Source organism: Montipora foliosa, chromosome 10 (assembly GCF_036669935.1).
Source record: "Montipora foliosa isolate CH-2021 chromosome 10, ASM3666993v2, whole genome shotgun sequence".
Taxonomy (NCBI): domain Eukaryota; kingdom Metazoa; phylum Cnidaria; class Anthozoa; order Scleractinia; family Acroporidae; genus Montipora; species Montipora foliosa.
Genome location: NC_090878.1, coordinates 20061853 through 20067249, shown reverse-complemented (window position 1 = coordinate 20067249; position 5397 = coordinate 20061853). Strand labels below are relative to the sequence as shown.

At 40.5% G+C, this 5397-nt stretch overlaps 1 long non-coding RNA gene across 1 annotated transcript in view; it reads left to right on the top strand.

The window, feature by feature from the left end:
* Positions 1-5260: 5260 nt before the first annotated feature.
* LOC137974203 (uncharacterized) overlaps positions 5261-5397 on the top strand; it is a 3195-nt gene continuing 3058 nt past the window's right edge. The window contains exon 1 of the long non-coding RNA XR_011117403.1: positions 5261-5376. This is a non-coding gene — a long non-coding RNA (uncharacterized lncRNA). The remainder of the gene's footprint in view (positions 5377-5397) is intronic.

Below are 5397 nucleotides of genomic sequence, written 5' to 3'. Positions count from 1 at the left end.
TGCCTCAGTCACAACTGAATGGATAGTATTGAAAACGAGGAACTAAGTAGGAAACACCCAAAAGATCGAAAACGAAGGACCCTGAGTCGAAAACAAAGCACTCAGCATTAGAAAACGAAGCACCGCAGGTCGAAAACGAAATACTCACAACTCGAAAACGAAGCACCCTATTTCCCATTGGTAAATCGCTTTTGTATGGCCTTGTAACTTTTCCATGATCCTATAGAAATAGGAAATTATCGCCCCCTCCCCTTGCTAAGTGTACCCAGCAAGGTTTTAGAATCATGTGTAGCGGAAATAATTGTGAAACATGTTTTCTCGGACAACGAAGTGCTCGTCACGGACAACCAATGGGCCAACCAAAAAGAGAGATCGTTTTGAAACTTGGCGACGAGCAATTGATAACAAATTAGTTGTGGGAACCGTATTCATAGACTTTCAGAAGGCGTTAATTACGTTCGATTGCGTTTCACACCCAAACCTTCTTCTCAAGCTAGAGCCCAACTTTGGAATTACGGGAAACTCACTGACATGGCTAATTAAGAGATTATCTTTCTGAACGTGAACACTACACTGTAATTAATGGTGTACCCTCAGAGAATTCCAAAGTGGCACGGCATACCACAGGGCTCCGTACTGGGGCTCATACTCTTCGCCTTATAGACAAACTATCTACCGAAAGCTAAGTGGGACTCTTTATTCGACATTTACAGGGTCAAAATAGCTACCTTAATTTATAAAATTTATAATCACACAACTTCATCGTGCTTGGAACATTTTTTGCAAAGGAAAGGGTCCAAGTGTGACTTCGTCATCAACATCGTGTTAGCGTACAAAGTTTTGAAACTTATTATATGAAAAATTCTATATCATAAAGAGGATCCATTGTTTGGAATCTTGGAGCACCATCCGCTGTCAGCGCCAGAGATTATGCTAAGAGGGCAAAAAGTCTCCCGCCCTCAGAAACTTGAACTTTAGTGAAGAGTCATCGCAAACTGAATTGGTTCCCAAATTCAAAGTGATTTCGTCTTTTATTGATTTTATTTATGTCTTTTTTTGTATTTTTTAATTTTTTATTATCCTATTAACATTTTTTACACGGCCCCATAAGCTATATTAGCTTTAAAAACCATCGTGTTTAAATGAAACAGGTTGTTTTTGTTGTCGTTACTAGCTACTCTTGCTTCAACCTTTCAGTGGTGTGGTTTCTTATTAACCCTTTAAAATGCTACAACGCCTCCGCTAAAGACAGCTTATCGTGACACGAGCCGACGCGGGTTGGGGGGTTACCCCACCCACAAGTGTTTACATGAAAAACGCGACCGGTAGCCCGGCTGGGCGGGTTAGCCGGTCTGGAAGACCGCCCAGCAACCCGCCTCAGCGGGCTACCTCACCTATCGTGTAAACGTGAGGCTGAAAAATAAAAGTTTATGTAGACAGGTGGGTTACCCCCCCTCCATGTAAACATGCCTTCAAAGGTCAGCTTTCTAACAAAAAGAAATGACTACAAGATAAGAGGGATATTTTTTCTGATGGTCACTCGGGGATACTCGGAAAAAGATCCGAGTGTTCCTTTGTAGAAGTCGAACGCACGACCTTCCTTCCGGTGACTAGTTCGGATGCTATATCACTGAGCTATAGGAGACTCATGGGAACGAGGGAATGGCACTAGTTTCAGCTGACAATTGTCCTGCTATCCTGCTAGGAATGAAATTGTAGAAATTGTGAATTCTCACTTTCGGTCATTTCTAACAGATGTTTCTTTTCTCACCACATGGTCGCAATTTTTATTTTCTTTAACGACTTGCCTTTTTTTACTACCTGTAAATAATAGAATTCATGGACAGTACTAAAAGTGATTGCGTTTCTTCCCTATTTATTGTAATCTCTTCCAATTTGAGGGGTGTAGTCCTCTTAATATCTGAGTTCCCTGGCGGAGGAACTGTTGGTTACGGCCCCCATTTTCTCTCGTTTAAAGTCCCCACATCGGGGCATAAACGGAACTGAAAACAAAGGCAGCCGTAAGTTACAGCACCGCCTGAAACAAGGTTAGCAAGATATTTGTCACATCGCCAGATCTTTGAATTGCAAGCAACATAAACAAACAGGTTTATTGTAGACTAAGGCTCGCTGAACTGGCCAGTCAACTATCTGAGGGATAAAAAAAGACTTAGAAGTGAACCCAATGCTTGGCGGAAGTAATGATCGTTTGTGAAACCGAATCAAACAGGTTTTTGTTGTTGATAACGAGGGGACAATTGGACAGTCCTCTGGTATTTCAATTGCATCTGACAAGAAAGGTCAGTGAGATCACATTTGCCAGAATGACGAAATGCACTTCAATAACAGAATCTGTTAGAGATCAAGTGATTGTTACCCAAATAGTTAATTGTTCCATTGCTCCGAACTACTGATGTCTTATTCCTATGACGTTCAGGTCGTTAAGGAAACGAAAATACATAAGGCTCTACCCTTGCTTAGCTTTAAAGGGAGAGATATGTCCAGGTTTGACCCTAATTAGATGCACGCGGATTTCAATAAGCGTCACCAAGTGCCCCCTTGCTCTTCTAGCCAACTTCAACATCACTTGTGTCTCAGAATACAGACAATTTGTCACAAAGTGTCCCCCAAATGCTGCTCTTTAAGTGAAGATTAATTGCTGCATTTACCCAAAGCTAAAAATAACGCTAACCTTTACCCTTACCTTATTGTTGAAAATAGGTAGCAAATGCTTAAACTTAAAGGGACACTTTGTGTTGGATGTCAAAATTGGGCGTGCATCTAATTAGGGTCAAACCTGGACATAAGTGTAAAGGGACTGTGTTACGAATTTTATAATTAGCCAAATTTAGCGACTGCGAACTGGATACCAACAAGAGATCATGAAGTAAGAGAACATATCCCCGTGCTCTATGATAATCTTTTTCAGTCTATTTTAAGACTGGTTTCATCTTTGAGGAATTACCACACCCTTGTCATATTAAAAACGTTGAAATAGTCACGAAGCGATTAAAATAACGCAAATTCATATTTTGAGATGACGTTCTCGTTGCCGTCGCCGTTAGGGAGCTTAAGCAACGACAACGGCGACGGCAACGAGAACGTCACGAATTTGCATATTTAGTGGGTAAAAACAATAGCTTTGCACGCCCTGCACGTGCGCTTTTCACTTTTGTCCATTTCTTTGCCGTCGTCAGCAAAGCAAAAACGTGAAATAGCCAAGTTTTTGGGTTTATGAAGAACGTCAGCACTTGAAGATAGATTTTCATTTTCTCTCCTAAAATGGAGTGCCGTTCTGACTGGTGTCATCTTTGAGGAAAAACCTCACCCTTGTCATCTTAAAAACGTTGAAATAGTCACGAAGCGATTACAATAACGTAAATTTATATTTTGAGATGACGTTCTCGTTGCCGTCGCCGTTGTCGTTGCTTAAGGAGGCTCGAAATAGTTTCGCCTTATTTCAAACAAATAAACATATTCTGTCCTTAGATACAGTTACGGCAATCATATCAAGACGAAATTTGGCCAGGGTATTAAGTACCTATCGTAGATTTCTCATATTATGTTTTCCTCCAAAATAATGTTATCATGGCAACGATATTAGGCATTTCTTTGAGCCTTAAAATCAACATATGTGGTACTTCTTGAAGAAACGGGACGATGAAATTTTCCCATTCATCGTAACCAGATAATGTTAGGAATACTCTCTAAAATATTTAAAATTTAACAAAATCTGTAGTTCAGTTTTTCAGAAAAATAAGTTTTTTTTGAATTGTGTCTCTAATTATTTTTTTCACCTACAGATTTTTTTTAAATTTGAAAGACAAACGGTTTAAATTAATCTAAGCTAACATGCAAAAAATGAAAAAAATTCACCGTCCAGAAGCAGAGATATAAACGAGCAAAGTTGCAAAATCAGGAAAAATTAGGGGGTTACAAGATCAGCATTTACGCATGCGTCACCCGCTCATTCGAGTCCGCGCGCGAGTGGAGCCACAGGTAAACACAAACGGATTTAAGTAACTATTAAACCGTTTAAGTAGAATTTTCGTAGTTTTCGTGAATAGGAGATGTCTATTTATATGCCATGTACATAGGAATTGGAGAAAGGTAAGCGAAATTAGCGGTATTTGTTTATTTCTGGTGACCCATTTAAATCATGAGCTGACGCAAGCAGCTTACGAATTGCGTGTGTGGCTTACGCGCGCGCGCTCAGCTGAAATTGACCCATGCCTTAATTCACCTGAGTGTACAATAGCCATACCCCAAGTACTATTACTGCCAACCCCTGTCTGCAAGTCCTGCTTACAATTTTTCCTTTTACTGGGTTGCTAACCCAGTCGGAGTCTGCGTTTCATTTCTCCGTTTTTTTTTTCCGTGTCATGAAAAGTCTTTCCTGTCCCTCCCCTGCTAAGTAATGTCATGGTGTGTAGAGCATTCTGCGCGTATGTTTGGTAAATTTGAGAGGGTACTTACTAATGCATAGATTTTATCCAGTGGTCACAGTAGAATATTTAACTTCACCTGCAATGGCGTAGAAAGTCATTATAACGCGAATAGCGTTTTAGTGGATCTTTAAAAAAAAGGATACCCTTATGGAGCTCAATAATGGAAAAGTCAATCAGATAAACAAGACAGGCGGCGAAAAGTAAATATCTGGAATCTTCAAACCGACGAGTAAATGTCTTCGATAACAATTGCATCTTTTGCCGTCGGATATCATCAGATGAGCATTGTTTCCAATGTTGCTTGCCTAACTGTGGTGTTATATACAAGACTGAAACCAAATGGCAAATTCCGTATGGGTTCAAAAGGAATCGAACGCCTTGAATGCATCACATTGTTTACTGAAGTCGCGTCTCAGTCACAGGACGAAATGCCAAGAATCCGCAGACTGAAAGGTTGCGGAAACACGTGACAACGTTGCGGAAACACGACGGTTAACACATGTTTCCGGTAGCGGATACCTGTCGTTTATTCATGTTTCCGTGGCTGCGGTTACGACGGAACCGGACCACTTTTTCCGTACGTTTCCGTCGGTTTTCCTTTGAAGGAAACGCATGTTTCCGCTAGCGTATTTTCATGATAACGCTTGCTTGTAATGCTACGGAAACGAGTTTGTTCATGTTTCCGTCAACGTAATCGAACCTTGAATATTCGCGTTAAAACGCGTTTCCGCGTCGGAAACCTTAAATTTGATTTGATTTGTCAGTTCAAATTGCTCATTTTCGCTTTTTCAGTTAGTGTCTCTTGCGAGTACCAGCGTTGAACAACATTTAGGAGTAGAAAAATATACTCATTCGTTAACTTTTAATCTGGGATTAGCGTTAATCGGCTTTTGATCATGAGCAACCGGGCCCTGCACGTTTTTTTCAGGTGGCTAATGATCTGAATGGA